Below are 18,768 nucleotides of genomic sequence, written 5' to 3'. Positions count from 1 at the left end.
CTACTTAGTAATCTCCATGATCTTGCAACCCAAAAAACTTCAGCGCAATAATTTAGGGGAGGGTATGGTGCTGAAACAATATATAATAATAAAGAAAACCCTATGCGTACAAAAAATTTGACCAGGGTTAAATCAACTGCAAAATGCCAAATTAAATAAATTTAACCTCAAATGTCATTAAAAAAATGGATTAATGTCTATACTGCTGCCCACACCTCTTGTGTTCTCATAAGTACATAGATGGCATAAATATATTTTAAATTATACTATTAAATAAGTCAAATCCAAAATATGACTTATTCATAAATAATATGTAAAAATAATAAAAAGCCCCAATGTATGTTATCTGTAATCATGTATATTTTGTATAATAATAGTAATGATATTCCAATGTTCCTAATTCTTTGTTGTATATATGTTTCATCAAATTCAATAATCCACTATGTGTGTGTGTCCCTCTATCATCATACATATTCTCTCACCTTGGCTTGTGACCTGATATTAAGTCTTTTGCGCTTGTCCCTTAAAGTAGGGTATCCTTTGCCATGATTACTGTGTTTCTTTCCTTCTTGATGGTGTTCTCAATCCACTTCCATCCATAGTGAACAGGAAAGATTCTGTCAAAAAGCAATAGAATATATAGTGTTCTCCGTGTATCTAGAAAACTAGAGAGAATAGAAAGGCTATAGAAAGCATGTTGTCTCTTTTGTTATGTTATGTACTGTATATTTTGTTATGTTATGTATATTCTTTAGCTGTACAGAGCAGCAAAAAAGAGAAAGGAGAGATGGTTCCATGTTTATTAAACTATAGAGAGTCTTCTGACTCCTCTCATCATCCCTTGCCCACTATCCTATTTATTTGCTCAATTGATTTAAAACTGTCCATAGGTGGCTAGAAAAAGAAAACCACAAAAGAAAAAAAGATCCTAGCTTGTAAATAATCAAATTAGGTGCTGCCCCCCACCTTCATTTTGGTAAATACAGCCCTGCATATAACCATTACAGACAGCATATCTTCACTGTTCTAAAATGACAAAAGCAAACCATAATAGTAACAGCGAGCATACCGGTATAATAGCAACAGGTATTGCTACAATCTTTACTTAGGGGCTAGAGTAACCCAAGTCATGTAACTTACCTAACAGCCTGTTAAAAGGTGGTGTATAAACATTATGCCAAAAAAGGTGTAAAAACGCAAGAATGCCATTTAACAAGGCAAGAAGCAAAACCAATGCATGGACATTTACTAGTCATGCAGAGCCATTGATGAAAATTTTGAGCTAGACACACCTTCCCCCCACTGCTTCAGTGCATCAAAGGTGACAACTCTACCCAGATTTAAGAACAGTGTTGTCACCCAATCACAGGAAGTTACAGAATATGCATTTAGCTGGAAGGATCAATAGGTACAATATACGCATCAATATACGTACTTACGGTAAGTGTGAACCTAGCCTAACTTTGGGAGTATCTCACCAACATGACATTTTTGGGGATGCCTAAATCAGACTTGTATCTTAGAGCAGACTTCTGGGAAAATCAGTGAACCAAATACACAAGCAGGAAATGACATTTCTGGGGAAGGTCTGTACATTAACTGTAAGGAAGGCCTCCAGGTTGACATTTTTCATTTAATTTTACAGACAATGACAGCACTGCAAATTGAAAAGGAAAGGCAATTTTCATTTTTATTAACATTCAGTTACAATATTGATGGGTAAATTGCATATTTCATATTCCCTATCAATGTTGGCCTCACAGATATCTATGAAGCCTCTAATATCCTGGTTATTCTGGTTACCTTAGTTGACTATAGGAATTTCATTGTAAGCTATTCGGACAAACCAAGCAAGACCATTACTCTCCTGTCAGGTATGTGCTTTCCTGACAGCTCCATGTCAGCACAGCTGGGTAAGGCCCCCACCATGCTTCCAGGACCTAACTCATAAGTTTGAGCCCACCTGCAACCTCAGTATTCCTCCCATGTGCAGGACCTAGGTGTGCTCCTCTACCTGGCTGGTCAAAGGGCTGGTTATCCGTCAATGTGTGTGTGTTTCAGCTGGATGCAGTCCCTGGATTACCAGATAAATGACCTATAATCCAGGGAGCCCCACTTTTGGTCCTCAGGGCGGCTTTTATCATGGCTAACAGCCTTTTCTGGGGTCTACTGGGTCCATGTGAAGTGGGCAGCGGTGTAAGCAGAGTCTCCTCTAGGCACGTACATCCGTGCAATGCCAGTGTTTACAGTCAGATGGCGGAGGTTGGGTGAGCTAAATGTAAAAATGCTTTGTATCCAAATGACTACTGTAGCCAGCATTGCCTATTGGAGTATAGGACATCCCTTTGATATTTGTTTGAGGTATCCAGTTTATAAAAAAAAAAAGTCTTGTGATGTCAACAATTTCCTTGTATGGTTTGTGTACATTGCAGAATATTATTGTAATTCTGATGCAGATTCCTACCTTTTTGTTGCTTTTCTTAACAAAACGTCATGTCTTGTTCTCTGGCAGGGCAAGGTTTGGTTCATTAGCCACCTGGTGACTTCCGGGCTATGGTTGGAAGCTGAAGTATCGGCATCCCTCTAGCAGTTTTTAACCCTTTAGGGTTTGTTACTAAGCTAGCTATTTTCTACTTCATTAAATAATTGTGTTTTTGGTTTTATGTAGCTGCTTTAAGCAGCAGGCAAAACCCTGTGAAAGGACTATCTAGTCTGGTAATGAGCAGTCTCAGAACTTTCCCAAACAAAACAACCCTCTTCAGACTTTTCAAAAAAGAAGACACAGATGAACATGAATGTAAGTGTTTCACTCACCCTGTGAAGGGGTTATGTCTTCAGACTCTACAAAGGGGAAAAGACAGATGAACATGACAATGTGAACCTTGCTTTGTTCAAGCAACCACAAAAGAGGATGATGACACCCAACACTTTGCCACATTCATTAAGTGGCCAGTGCACTCAAAGGGAGTTGTTTCCACTCACCCTGTGAAAGGGTTATATGTTCTGGCGATTAGAAGCCTCATAGCTGTGCCAGGCAAGACAGCCTCTTCAGACTCTATGAAAAGGAAGATGCAGACGAGCATGACTATCATGCTGGTTTAAGCAGCTAGGGATAGAGATGATGACACCAAACAGGATGTCATATTCAATAAACACATTGTCAATACGCTAAAAGAATAGTTTCCACTTACCATTTGAAAGGGTAATCTGCTGTAGCAATGAGAAGCTGCCTACTCTTCCCAGGCAAAGCATCGCTCTTCAGAGTTTGCACAGAGAATGATGTGGACGGACATTACTACATGAATACTGCTTTGTTCGAGCAACCAAGGATAAAGATGACATCTAACAGGTTTTCACGAGGCTATTACACTCTGAGGGCCGGTTCACGCTATAGAAACACAGTTCAGATGCATGTCGGATGCATTTCCGCATGCATTTTTGACACTTTTTTATGCATTTTTGACGCGTTCCAGTGCGTTTTTTTTATGCATTCCATTTAATTTTTTCCCTCTTTTTCTTCAATTTAAATAGGGACATGTGCATTCTGTTGCATTTTTTATGCATTTTACTGCGTTCCAGGGCAGTTTTTTTGCAGGAAATAAATGCAGCATGCGACCGGAACGCACTTGAACTGCAAGCACTGATGTGAACTGAAATTGTCAACCATATAACCTACTTTCTGTGCATTTTGGATGCAGAAAAAGAGCAACTGAAATGCATGTGGTGTGAACTGGCCATGAAGGAATGTTTCCATTCACACTGTGAAAGGGTTATCTGTTCTATCAATGAGCAGACTGCTAGCCTTCCAGGCAAACAATCCTCCTCAGAATCTTCTAAAAGAAGATGTAGGTGAGCATTACTGTATCAGCCCTGCTGGTTCAAGCAACCAGGGATAAAAAAGTTGACACCAATTTATCACATTCATTGACTATGTGGTCAATACATTCTAAAGGAGGTGCTTCCACTCACCTTGTGAAGGGGTCATATATTCTGCCAATCAGCAGTCTCAGAACCTTCTCAGTCAAAGCAACCCTTGCCAAGATAGTCCAAAGAACATGTGGCTGAAAATGACTGTATGATTCTTGTTTTGTTTAAGTAGACAGTAATTAAAATGATGGTGACAGAGTTGTCACAATTAAGCATGTGGTCAAGCCACTCTAAAGGATTTGCTGAATTCACCTTCTGCTAGGGCCATCTATTCTGGCAATGTCCAGTCTTCCTTTTAGGGCCATTATAACTGGTCTCAGAGCCTTCTCAAGCCAATCAATCCATCAGTCCCTTCTGAACCAGAAGATGAGGACAACCTTTGCCCAGGTTGTTGATTCCTACTTTTGTAAGGTTGATGAAATTCCTTTAAATAGAAGCAAAGCTGTGAAAGTATTTCAAGTGCCTCCAGAGGATGGCTTGACCATTTCTATGGTGACTGAATAAAGTGCCTGTTCTACAAGATTGGAGTATGTTGTCACAGCAGGATGTCAATGGTTTTAAATCACCCCTTTGGTTGGTGTGTCCCTTATGGAATTGGCCAGATACAGTACATGACTTTACCATTACAAGATGCTGTGGCCTTCAAAGATGTACTCAATAACTGCATTGTTCTTGATCTTGGAAGGTGAGGTCTGAATTAATAGTGGTCAGTTTGGCTTCCTGCTTCAAGATGAACATCTGTTGAGTTAAAAGAGACTAAAGTTCAAGAGTCCATTTCCACACTCACTCCAGAGAGGGTAGAGTTTGCATTTCAAACTAGGAGTCATAGAAAAAGCCAGCACATAATCCAAGAAGTCATCGAAGAGCTTCATGTCAAGATGCTTTCTGGTATTTTGAAGTTGTGCCATCCATACATGTCTTATGGGCACTTGGTGTTTCCTCTTTGGACATAGGTACAGCTTTTGGTGATGGACACAGTCACTCAAGGCAAGCATTTCAGGACATATTTGGGAGATCTTTCATCCTTTACGTCTCAGATCCAGGAGGTTAGGTAGGCTCAGTTGAACTCTTACCCCCTATCAAGTTGGGTTTCTGGACTGGTAGCAGTCAGAAGGCCTATGTCAGAAGATATGGAATACACCCCGTATGGAAGCGAGCCAAAACGTGTAGTTGGAGAAGCAGAATCTTCTGCGATGTAATTCTCATCTGATGACCTAGTGGCTGGAGGTGCAGTAAGATACCAGCAAAGTAGGAATTAAGAACTGAATTTCAGGCTCTCCTAGCCTTAAGTTACCTCATCCAGGGTGGACCTGTCCTTGTGAAGTTAGACAGCAAAACAAGGAGGCACTTAGTGTCTCCCTCCTGAAGGAGGTTTCTCTGATTCTAGGGTTGGCCCAAGTCAACACACTGCAACTACCTGCTGCCTACATACTCGGTCAGAGGAATCTTTAGGCAAACCATTTGTCCAGGACAATCCTGGACAACAATGAATGGCCCAGATTGCTGCAAGTCTTTCGAGAACTAACAGGCTTTGGTAATCTCTTCCAGAGGTAGACCTTTTCACATCCTCAGTCAACACCATGTTACTTTCTATTCCAGGGTCAGGCATCCACAAGCAATTGGGGTGGAGGTGCTGATCGCAGAGTGGAACTCCAGGACAGCTTATGTCTTTCTGCCTCCCTCTGATTCTCAGCTTCCTGCTGAGGCTGGGGCAGGGGAAGGTGATAGTTCTGGTGGTAATCCCAGATTGGTTGAAGGGGCCTTGGCACCCTCTGCCCCTCCTAATGAGCGCCAAGGATCCACTCCCTCTGCCTGTAACATCAAGCTCATGGCTTGGGTCTTGAGAGGCAGAGGCTAATAGATCTCGGGGGCTCTTTAAAGGTTGTGAATATTCTTATGAAAGCAAAAAAACAGCATTAACAGTGCCTATAGTAGAATATGACAAATTCACAGGATTGTTGCTGATCAAGGCTTGGCACTGGGCTCTTCACAAGTTTGTGACATTCTGAAGTTGAGCTTTGCAGAGGCATCCTGGCTTCTGCTTTTTAGCCAGAATTGAGGAGTATGTAGCATTATCTGTCCACTGTGTGGCTAGTTAGCTCCCTGCTATGCTGACATGGAGCTGTAAGGAAAACGGAAAATTGAATGACAGATACTTACCATAATTGTCCTTCCCTGATGGGCTCCATGTCAGCACAATTCCCACCCAGCTTCGTGGGACTAGTTACAGAACACTGAGGCTGCAGGTGGGCTCAAATTATGAGTTAGGTCCTGGAAGCATGGGGGTGGGGCCAATACCCAGCTGTGCTAACATGGAGCCCGTCCGGAAAGGAAAATTATGGTATCTGTGATTCATTTTTCCGTTATCTTTTTTAGAAGGTCATCATGTTGTTTGCATGGGGGGTGGGTTGTCAATTGCTTACACACAAGTCCAGAATAGAGTACGCAGCTAGACTGGAAATATTTGTCTCGTCCCAGAGCTTGCGTTAAGCATGCGTCTGTTCTGATCACCGACCACGCCATGTAAAGGAGGGACCCGTGGCGAAAACAGCATCTTTAGTTAAGTATTCTTGTTATATTTTCTTTATAGTTATCTGTATCTGTCATTACTTGTAAAAAATGTTAACTCATAAGTATTTGTGTGATCTCTCTTTGCACATATCTAATACAACCCTAAAACCATAACAAAACAAATATGGCTTGTGTAGCAATTGTATATGCTATCTTATTATTTTTATTTGCTGTACTGTACTTTTTTTCCACGAGAAGGGGAGTTACTCCTTAAGTGTGAGTTACTTCCTTCTAAGCTTGTTCTCAGTAGTTCCTGGAACAGCAATTGATGATTATGAAGCAGGAATAACATTGCCTATTTGTAAAAAAAGATATTTTTCCATGCAAAATTCAGGAGTTTGAGTTATTATAGTGCTGCAGACTGTGACAGTAGAAGAATTGTCTGCTGGAAGAAAATTCTATTAAGTCTGAAGTCTTGATGTTTAAAGTTCACAAATGGTCGCATTTATTTGACTGAGTAAATAAATTACAAAGAGAGGGCATGAAATTACCCCTTTATATTAAAAATTCATATAATGTTGAATGCAGAGATGTGTGGAATGACTGAAGGATCTGTTCATTGAAGGCAGCTGCCTTTGCCTTATTCATTTAATCTTTTCTGGGTATTTAGTAGGGCAGATATTAATACTGGTGGTTGATATTAAAGGAAAAGAACAACTTCTCTAATATTGTGCCTAGTATATGTACAGGCATATGACTAGTAAAATGTGTGCAGCGCAGATTGGTGCTATAGGGCATCTACCATAACAGTTGAGGTCGTCACTGTGGAGCCGTTTGTGGACTTTGCTCTCCAGCGCATGGTCAGGTACTGCGAAAGTCAAGAGAGGATACTTAAATCACATACAAAATACAGTTTTACCTTTTTTATAAAGGGCCCAAAAGCAGGTGCTCCTTTTGTAACCCCTGTTTTCGCTGCAAATGTACATATGAACTACACATAGAGAATGTTTGTACTAGGATTTTTGCAGATGGTAAGAAAGCAATCCTAACAGTAAACAGTGTACCTTATGTGTCTAAAATAGAAAAGGTCCATCTTAGAGAAACCTGGTTAGACACAGTCCTTTTCCTCTGCATGCAAGTCTGTGTAAGGTGTATGGCTGAGGGTGTGGCTGTTACTCAGCTCTGTCAGCACAGAGCACTGGATGGGAATGCTCCTCTTCTTTTGGTATAAAAGTTTGCGTGAGGAATGTGGCTGTTACTTAGCTCTGCCAGCACAGAGCACTGCATTGGAATGCCTCTTTTCCTTTGCAATGCAAATTATGTGAGGTGCTGAGAGGTGTGGTTGTTACTCAGCTCTGCAAGCAAAGAGCACTGGATGGGAACACCTCTCATCCTCTGCATTACAAATCTGTGTGAAGCCTCCTGTGCTAAGGGGTGTGGCTGTTACTCAGCTCTGCCAGTACAGAGCGCTAGATGGAAAGAGCAGGATCCAGCATTTTCACTGAGAGAAAAATATACCGTAGGCCAATTCAGGCTCTAGTCTTTAATGCATAACTGGAATTCTAAATGCAATGCATTTCCATCTGAAGAACTTTAGGCTATGTAATGAAATGAAATCTTGGCCTCAGATGTATTTTGTTGCTTAAACATCCAAGTTTTAATTTATTGGATATGATGACAGGGAATTATTTTCTATGTGAAATTTCTGCTAGTCTCATTTCTAGCAAAAAATGTAATGTTAGGGGGATTGTGACTAATTTATATGATAATATTTGTATTATTACTTTTCAGAAATGGTTATGAATGATGATAAAATTGCCCATAGATTCACTTTTCAGCTGCAATGCACACGTGATCTGTTATGTGAGCACTTTTTAGCTTTGAACAAGTGATGTTGCTAAAAGACCAATAACCATAAAATTCAAGTTACTTTTTATGGTTAAAAAATGTCTATAAACTGAATTAGATTGTCTTGTGCAATCTGCTGCAGCGGTACAGTGAAACTGAGGACAAACATTTTGTATTGATGTTACACAAAAACATGATCAGTATTAATATAATACAGGATTTATATAGTGCCAACAGTTTGCACAGTGGTTTACAAAATGAAGGTAGACATTACCATTACAATATAATTTGGTACAAGCGGAAACAGACAGTAAAGCTAAAACCTCTCTTCTTTTGTTGGAGTGTTGATTGTTATGTAAAAAGATAGGGTCTTATTTTTCTGTGTCAATAAGTTTTTATGAAAGGATTTCTAGGCATACATAACCGCAAACACAATTCAAGTCAAAGAGGTTACATATGCAAAATCAGTAAGCAAGACAATGATGATCTTGGATGGAGAAAGCCTCTGCTGCAATCGCCATTTTCGGTACCTTCCAGCAGAGAGTCATTTGAAATGCTATATCTGTGTTGTAGTAACCAACCAGGAAAGTAAGGAGTAGAGAGATGGAAAGAGAGGAAGAAGGGCATACAATGGGGAAAAAGAGAGGAAATCCGCTGTGGGAGGGTATGAATGCTCACTGACCAAGCAAAATGGCATCATCTTCAGATGAGATGGTCAGTAGCAAATGGCTGCCTTAACACATGATAATGCACAGCAGTAACACAAATGCATGAATGCAATGTTAATAAGCCCTTAGTGATACTGCAAAGCTGAAGGTAGGTGTGCACCAAAAATATAAATTATAAAATACTTACATACTGTATGTAATTCACTGACCACATCTAACATACTGGTCCTACTTCTTACACAGGTAGGTGGTGGATAAAGAGAAGTCCACTCGGTGTGGGTATAAGTTATTCATCTGTAAGCAGGTACAGTTAGCTAGTCTGCCACCAGGTGACTCTGTCCCAGAATACTGTGTGGTAGCAGAGAATAGCGTAATCAGGTGCTAGGTCACTTTTATCCAGAGCTTTCCTGTTGTGATGTCATGGGTTAGTCAGTGCCCATACATAAGCAAGGTTGGGGTGACCCTTCGTGCAGTTGGGGCATGGGAGCCAGAATATCCCACCAGCATGCAGATGTAGTCAGCTAAGTGAAGGCCCTGGACAGGGCTGGAGGTCAGGGTGAGGTAGTCCTTAACTCAGAAGAGCCACCTGTAGTCATCCAATTTTATGGTAGTGGAGGCTAGAGCAGGTTTCAAAAGGCCAAGTGATCCATGAAGGTTATCCCCCTAAAGGACCTGGGAGAAGTGTACTCAAGTAAGAGGTGACTGCAGTGTTCCTGTCTCAGGAGACTACCTGTAGGGAGCTGTGAGCTGGACTCAGTCAAGGGCAAGTCAGGTCCCGCTAAGTGATTACTAATGACCCCGGGAAGGAGAGGGACTGAGTAAGGGAAGATGGCTTATTAGAAATGTGTTGTGTGCTGCTTTCACATGTGACTGCTGTGGATCGTCCAACATAAGAGATTGACAAAGTACTACCCCAGATGTCCATGTGATGGGACTGTAAAGCCATGGTAAAGTAACATCAGCAAAGTTCAGCAACTGTCTTTTTGTGTGGATATTTCTTCCATGGGATATAAAGGTTAATGCCTGGGAATGTTGTGGGAAGGCCTCTAGCATGGAGATGGGCACAATATGGGAATGAGGTTAAGGCTTCAAGCAGGAGCGTTGTTGATCTGGTAGGGAGAAGCAGGACTTGTGCTCTTGGCACCAATACACAGCCATTTACACATCCCCTTACATATTGACCAAGCAAGATGGCCTAGTTATCCACATAGGTTGGTCAGAACTAAACCTAACTTGTCAAAAAAGTTTTTTTCACCCAGTTTTCCTCCCTACCCTTTTTTTCCTCTTTTTTTTTTGTCTATGTTCCTATTCATTTTGGCTCTTAATTGAATTCAAAAGGCCCTCTGTAAGCCAAGATACACCACCTTCATTATAATTGTTTCTTGCTTTTCTGTAGTATTATTGCATGGACCCTGAAAGTTTTTTTTAACAAAGTTATGTGACCAAAAAAAAAAACACAACTGTGAACAGGCAACTCTGCTTGTATATACAAATGCAGCTTGGCATGCGTTCCCGACCCACCTCAGCAGTGCCACAGTGACTCCTGTACAGATGTGTAGGGTGAAGTCATTCCATACCCGTACTCGGGAGTGAAGATGACGAATGGCGAGGAATGGAACTGCTGCATTGCTGGAAGGTGGAGGTGAGGATATTCTGGAGCTCCACCTCAACACACAAAAAACATGGTGCGTTAATGTAACACCTAATATGATTGACCCCAAGTGATACCGCAACTCTGAAAGTAGACGTGCAGAAAAAATATCATATAATAGTGAAAAAGTGTATATAAACCTATCATCCAAAATAGTCAAAAATCCCCCAAAGTTATTATCATCCAAAAAATAATCGATGTCCACTGCAAAAATTGCAATCCAAAATAATAATCCACTCCAAAAAGATGAACAGCACTTCTTTCACCGCATCCACCTCAAAAAAAAGAAAACTCACATAGTGTATTACCCTTTTTTTTGTATAAATCAATACACTTTCTATAGATTTTATATAAAACATATAGTGACTCAGTGAACCAAGTGAATAAATCAGTGACTTGGTTCACTGAGTCACTATATGTTTTATATAAAATCTATAGAAAGTGTATTGATTTATACAAAAAAAAGGGTAATACACTATGTGAGTTTTCTTTTTTTTGAGGTGGATGCGGTGAAAGAAGTGCTGTTCATCTTTTTGGAGTGGATTATTATTTTGGATTGCAATTTTTGCAGTGGACATCGATTATTTTTTGGATGATAATAACTTTGGGGGATTTTTGACTTTTTTGGATGATAGGTTTATATACACTTATTCACTATTATATGATTTATACATCTTCAGGGGAAGGTGTTGATTGGAGTGTGTGGGAACTATATATAAAAAGTAAATAAGTATTTGGGAGGTGGTTGTTATATAAGTGCAGAAAAAATAGCCATGAAAAATTATTTGAGTAATGCTTTGACCACATAAAAAAAAAAAAAAAAGTATATTGGTCACGCTTCCTACACAGGTCCCAATACTCCAATGATTGCATCTCCAGGCCATCTACTCTTGCTACAAGGGCATGACTCCACACTTGCCAGCATCTTGGCAATACTCACTATAAGGGCCCGTTCACTATCAGTGCAGTCCCAATACAATGACTTGCCACTTTGCTTTCTGTGGAATCATGTCACGCTACTTTACTGCAGTGGTGTTTGCTAAAAGAAAAAAAAAAAAAAAATAACGCATGCATGAGCAGAGTGTGTTAATACACAAACTAGAGAAATGTTACAAGGAACATTTTATTCAAAGTGCCAAAAAAAACACAAAAAAAAAAAAAAAAAACAGTGAGATGCATCACAATCAGAGTATTGGCACTGTTCTTCCAAGTGCACACCAGTGGCCATGTGTTTAGCGTAGCTTGCTGGTGTGAGTGGTCCCTAGAGGAAAGTATTTGACAACAAATGGAATGATATGCCCATGTGCTGAAGAGCAAACAATATGCTTCAAATATAAGCACACCCCAATACAAGTTTTCATATGTAATGTTCTAAAACTAGATTTAAGGACCAGTTCACACCACATGCAGTCCAGTGCTTTTTTTTCTGCATCAAAAATGCATTGATAGTAGGTTACATGGTTTCCAATGGCATAGTTCACACCAATGCACTCAGTTCCAGTGCATTCCTCTTCCAGAAAAAAAAAAGAACATGCTGCATTTGTTCTGCATGGAACTGTACTGGAATGCAGTAAAACACACCAAAAATGCACTGGAACACATTCAAGTTGACAAAAAAAAGAGGGGGAAAAAAATTAAAGTGGAGTTCCACCCAAAAGGGGAAGTTCCGCTTTAATGATTGGTCCCCTGCTCTCCATTAAGGATTGGCACCTTTGGGCAGCGGGCGGGAGTGGGTACCTGAAATTGACCGGTATCCACTCCCACTGCAATCGCCTAGGTGATCGGAAGCGGAAGTTGTCCTCCTACCCTCCCTCCCCGTAGTGTTGTGGGACATGTGACAGGTCCCAGAAGATGACGTGGCCATTCAGGTAGCGCAGCGCTACTTGCGCATGCGCAGTGGGCACTCGGCTGTGAAGCCACAAGCTGTCACAGCCGGGTGCCCACACTGAAGATGCCGCCGCCTGGAAAACGGGCTGTGGCAGGCTGCAATTCAGCCTTCCACCAGTATCCATAGAGGGAGTTCCTAAGCTGACATCAACACCTGTCCATCCCTTCAAGGGATCTCTGGGCAGCTGGATCTGCTACTCCTGTTCACTTCACCATACCTAGAGGGAGGACCATTCCCAGAGGGGGACCGTTTCCAGTACCTTAAGGGGACCTCTACATATATTTATACAATGCGTATTTACGTTACGCATCTGCTGAGTGCGTAATTCAGCTATTTTCTTTGGAGCACTATCAGTCGGATCTTATCAGTCACCTACTGGCACTTTATGTATTTATGGACATTTTATAGTGATTTTGTCATTTTAAGCGCTGCACCTTTTTATTTGATCCATTATTCAGGAATGCTTATATGAACTTTTTTTTTGCACCATTTACCAGTTTACATCATGATTGCACTTATTTGCACTTTTTTGACTTTACATGTGTTTATGATTGATAACATGCATTTATAGCACTGCACTATTACTTTGACATATTTCTATTCTGAGACTGTTGCCAATACCCTGAGTGCTAGCTGTTACCTTCAGATCGATACCTATATTTATATTTATCTTGTGGAATACCATTTTAGTAGTCTATATAATTTTACCAGCGCTCGTTTTATCATTATTTTTAAATAAAATTCAAAAGCCTCCCCCCCCCCCCCCCATCTGAACAAGTGGGGGTGCCCCTTGATAAGGAGGTGAACTTTGGATCTGCCTTGGATGACTTTTGCACCCAGGGCCTCTTTGCGTTTTGATTCTGAGTTCTACCTCTGGAGGCTGGGACCTGTATGTGGCGAAACAACTGCCTGGTAGATAAGGGGCCAGCATCTGAAGCCCCTGACACCTTAAAAGAAGGGCTCTTAGATCTCTTTTAAAGGGTAGAAGAGGCTCTTTCCTCCTGAAATCTTTTGGATATACTTGCCCAAATCTTCCCTAGTTGGTCTCCATAAAAGGGAAAACCTGCCAATATTTTTTTTGCATGGCAGTTCTGCTGACCAACTCTTTAGACACAAAACTCTGCGCCTTTGTATTGATAAGAGGACCAAACGAGAAATTTGCTGAATTGAATCCTTAAGAGCATCAACCGCAAAATATAAAGCAAGTGGAACATCCTCTAAATCCTTGGCCGAATATTCCCCCTGCACCGATGGCCTTTGAAGCAGTCGTTTGACATGTCAGAAAGAATCTGGCAAATGCCAATAGCTGCCACTGCTGGCTGTGCAGCAGAACCTGCCAGGGAGAAGGAGGCCTTAAGGAGAGACTCCAGTTTCTTATCCGCTGAATCCTTGAAGACCTGAACATTATCCCCAGGACATGTTAAAGACTTATTCAGGGATGAAACAGCTCCATCCACTACAGGCATACCCCATTTCTTAAACTTCTCTTCCATGGGGTACAAAAAAGAAAACCTCTTTGGTGGAACAAAAACCCTGTCTGGGTGATCCCAGTCAGCATACATAATTTGCTCCAGAAGAGGATGCACTGGAAAGGCCTGAGTACTCTGTGGAAGCCTCAAAGAGCCCAGAGAAGAATAAGTAACCTCAGAGGTTTCTATTGGAGGTAGCCAGAATCCAGATCTTACGATATCAGTGAGGTCCTGAACTAATAAACCTCCGAGACTGGGAGGCAGAGACTACCTGCTTCTCCTCAGGTTGGATAATGAGCTAGGTGTTTGTGTCCAGTGTGCTACTTTTTCTATAAGGCCTGAGATTTGTGCATAAGTGTGTCCATACCCATTATGATGGGTCTGCCTGGATTTCCTGGCTTGTTGATGTAGGGCAACGTGGAGAAGCCCCCCAAATTTTGGATTATCCGGAGCAGTATAGGTAGGTTGGTAGTGGTAAAACACTACCTACGTAAAAGGATTCATTGTTATGCATGCTATGGATAAGATTGGAAGATGCATAGTTAGAAAATGCTGTAAAGTGAGGATTCTGCAATTGATAGGTTTTCTTTATCAATTAACAGCCTACAAAGTACTTCAATAGAGAAAAACTTAAATCCATAAACCTAATCAAATTAATTTTTGGTGTGTCTACCCTCTGCCTTTAAACCGCATCAGTTCTCCCAGGGACACAGCTAGGGCTCATTTTCACATGCAGCAGCCCCAGCTACGCTCTGCAGTGTATCACTTTTTAGAGGGCATTTGATAGAGGAGGCAATACATAGCCTCCTAACCACCTTTTTTTTTAACCCTGAATATGCACTCTGTTCCACCACTGTTCAATCAACTCTGTTGCAACCTTGTGCACTGCATGGAGTTTGCTGGGCAGCTTCAGCCCGGCTCCATTTACTCAATTACGTTTGGCAGCAGTACTGCCCACTTAACATGACAAGGGGTTCATTCACAAACAGCAAGTGTAAAGGCCCAAGCAGCTGCATGTCCTTGTTTTAGTGGGTGATCCGGGGGTTGTAAAACTGAAGGTCAGACAGTTCAATGTAAAAACATTTTACATAATGGCAGGACTTCGTATAGCAACAAGACACAGAGTGGTCTTACTGCATTAACAAGATCTCTCACAGAAATGTCAAGGAAGAAAGGCATTTTCAGACATGCTTCTGCAGAAGCCCAAACAAACAGCCAATGCTAAACGCCCAAAATGCAATACTTGGGACAAGGATACAATGCAACATATGAATAACACATCATACTGACACCCACTAGCAGTATGGTTTTCCACAATGTCGCACTACAATCTCAGACCTGGCAGAAGTCAGTGGGATCTACATTATAGAGAAGTCTGGTTAGAAATGGTCTTCATAGAAGATATGCAGCTTAAAGGCCATCTGTCCAATGTGGAATCAAGGCCAAGTAACTTACTATCAGGGAGGCATCTGACTGGTGCGCAATTCATTCCGCAGCAGGACAATAACCCTAAACAATGAAATGTCATAAAGAAAGACCTTCAGCAAAATGAAGTACAAGAAGTCCTGGAAGAGATGGTGTAACTGTCACAGAGCCCTGATCTTAGCATCACTGCATCTGCCTGGGATTACTCGAAGAGACAGAAACAACTGGGACAGTTTAAATCCTCCACAACATTGAGCCCTTAACCCCTTGACTCCAACGTAACACAAATATGAGGCCTCACAGAACTGGGCTTTTTACGTGGGGCCGCATATATGTGTACCTGTCTTTCTGCTGGAAGCGCGCTGCATGGCGTGCTCCCAGCACAAAGACCGCAGTGTGACTGAGAGCCCCAGGTCCCGTTCTAACTATTGGGACCCAGGACTCCCGATTCCGGGTCCCATGATCGCTGTGATAGCCTCTGATTGGCTATCACAGTGATCAGTCACTGTACAGCCCGGCCCCCTTTTTTATTTTTTTCTCTCTATGAATGGAGGAGAGATACATTATATATCTCTAACTCCTGGCATAGAGGGGAGAAAACAATGTTTGTAAAAAAAAAAAAAAAAAAAAAAAGACAAATATTAAAAAATAAAGAAAAAAAACCTAGAACAAGGTTTGAACTAGTTCAGTGCCAGGGTTAGTGTTTGGGTTAAGGGCAGGGTCAAAAGTCAGTATTAAAAAAAAAAAATTGGTGTTAGTGTCAGTGTGCTTTAGGTAAAAAATAAACAAAAACAAGATGCGCACTATTGTTTCTGGACTGTACTACGGGTACAAACAACAAATAACATACACATATATGGTATCGCTGCGATCGTCAAGAGCTGGAGAATTTATTTTGGGTTGTTTTTTGGTGGTAGGTTATGGTAGTAACAAGAAACACACAGCTAAATAAAAAAAAAAAAATCAGGAGATATCCATTATCATTTACCACCAAATGAAAGCCCAATTTGTCCTGAAAAAAACTGCTGCTGTGCACAGGTTTTATATATATCTTCACGCACAGAATGCTTGAAGGTAAAAAACCTTGACCCTTTACAACCACTTTACTGTGATTTAAACACAAAAGGTGGACACATCACCAGTTGATTAGATTTAGTTTTTTTCTGTTTATACACTTTGAAGGTTGATTGATCAGTGCATAATTTTTAAAATCATCCTCACTTTACAATTTCCACAAGCACTTAAAAATAGGCGCAGTACCCATAGAAACCAGCTTTGGGTAGAATTGGCCTTTAAGTAAAACGGTTCATCTACTGCTGATGAAGACTGCCAGACCAAACCCACATCCCAAATTGCCAAAAGCTAAAGTGTGCTACAAATGAAAACATCTTTTAGATTAAGGACCATTACGTGACACCACCACTTACATTTTTAAATACATTTATTAACAAATGTTAACACATATTGCTAGTAAGAGCAGCTTACAAAATGGCAGAATGCGTCAGACTAGACCAGCCACAATGGATAATTACAATGTGCAGAGTGGCCAAGCAGAACATCTTAGTACAGTTTAAGAAATAGAAGTGAACTCAGTTTTGTACTAATGCTTTCAAAACTGTTTCTTTTTGTTATTTTTTACCATTTTAACTTACAACATATACAAAAACCAGGCCACAACCTTAACTGTTAACTTCAGTTTTCACACCGATTTAACTCTGCAATGTGCAACCATGTCAAAAGACACAGGAAAATAAGCCAAAAGAACACAAGTCTTTATTGTCATGCAGATCATTGCAATATTGTATGCTTTCTGGAATGATTTCTATATTACATGTTTTGTCACAATATAATTTTCTTTCATAGGTTTGGATCGATACCGGAAATAAGAACTTGGGTTGCCAGGATTGTACTGCAGGCCACTATAGCAGTGGAGTGGTTCTTTTGCAGTAACGCAATAGGGAACAAGATTTATCATGGACACACAACACAAACCATTTGTACTGATTTCATGCCAACCAGATGTGAAAACTGACAGACATGTGCAGGCTGTTATTCACAGCAACCATGGAGATGCTTTACTGGCAATGTCTCTATCCCATTGTTGAAAGCTTTCCTTGCTGTGTGACAGAACTGAACAGTTTCCCCCACTGACCTGGAAAAAGTATGCAGATCAGAAAGTTCACAAAGCTTGCATACTTGTTCCAGAACAGATATTTAAAGCTGTACAGCCAGAGGGTCAAGCAGGACAGCCAGGAAAACAGTAGCTTTAGAGGGAGAAGAAAACAATAGCAGCCTACATATTTCTCTTCTGACAGATTTCTTTTAAGATATGCATTTAACACTTTCAGACTGAAGATGAAGGGCACTTTAAACCTCTCAAGAAAGCTGCTTAAAGACTTAAATCTGCTGTCCCTAGACTAGCATTTACATGGCATTATTAAAAATGCTTGTGACTATGGGGCCGTATCCTTTAGTTGCTGAAGACTTCCCTGTAAACCCCAAAAGACAACATCTAGCAAAGGAAAATAAAATGCAGGCTAAACAAGAGGACACAGAGGTGGGTTTTTTTCAGATACACTGCATTTACAGGATGGACTTGCCTTAAAGATGAATTCTGGGCAAAACTAAATAAAAATCATAGCACTACTATAGGTAGTCAGCAATATCCTCAACACAGCATATGAATGTTTACTTTGAGACATACAGTCAGGTCCATAAATATTGGGACATCGACACAATTCTAACATTTTTGGCTCTATACACCACCACAATGGATTTGAAATGAAAGAAACAAGATGTGCTTTAACTGCAGACTGTCAGCATTAATTTGAGGGTATTTGCATCCAAATCAGGTGAACAGTGTAGGAATTACAACAGTTTGCATATGTGCCTCCCACTTATTAAGGGACCAAAAGTAATGGGACAATTGGCTTCTCAGCTGTTCCATGGCCTGGTGTGTGTTATTCCCTCATTATCCCAATTACAATGAGCAGATAAAAGGTCCAGAGTTCATTTCAAGTGTGCTATTTGCATTTGGAATCTGTTGCTGTAAACTCTCAAGATGAGATCCAAAGAGCTGTCACTATCAGTGAAGCAAGCCATCATTAGGCTGAAAAAACAAAACAAACCCATCAGAGAGATAGCAAAAACATTAGGTGTGGCCAAAACAACTGTTTGGAACATTCTTAAAAAGAAGGAACGCACCAGTGAGCTCAGCAACACCAAAAGACCCGGAAGACCACAGAAAACAACTGTGGTGGATGACCGAAGAATTCTTTCCCTGGTGAAGAAAACACCCTTCACAACAGTTGGCCAGATCAAGAACACTCTCCAGGAGGTAGGTGTATGTGTGTCAAAGTCAACAATCAAGAGAAGACTTCA

This window comes from Staurois parvus, unplaced genomic scaffold (assembly GCF_062004578.1).
Source record: "Staurois parvus isolate SC_StPar_1 unplaced genomic scaffold, SC_StPar_1.0 ptg000061l, whole genome shotgun sequence".
Classification (NCBI taxonomy): Eukaryota; Metazoa; Chordata; class Amphibia; order Anura; family Ranidae; genus Staurois; species Staurois parvus.
Note: the sequence above shows the minus strand (reverse complement) of the source record.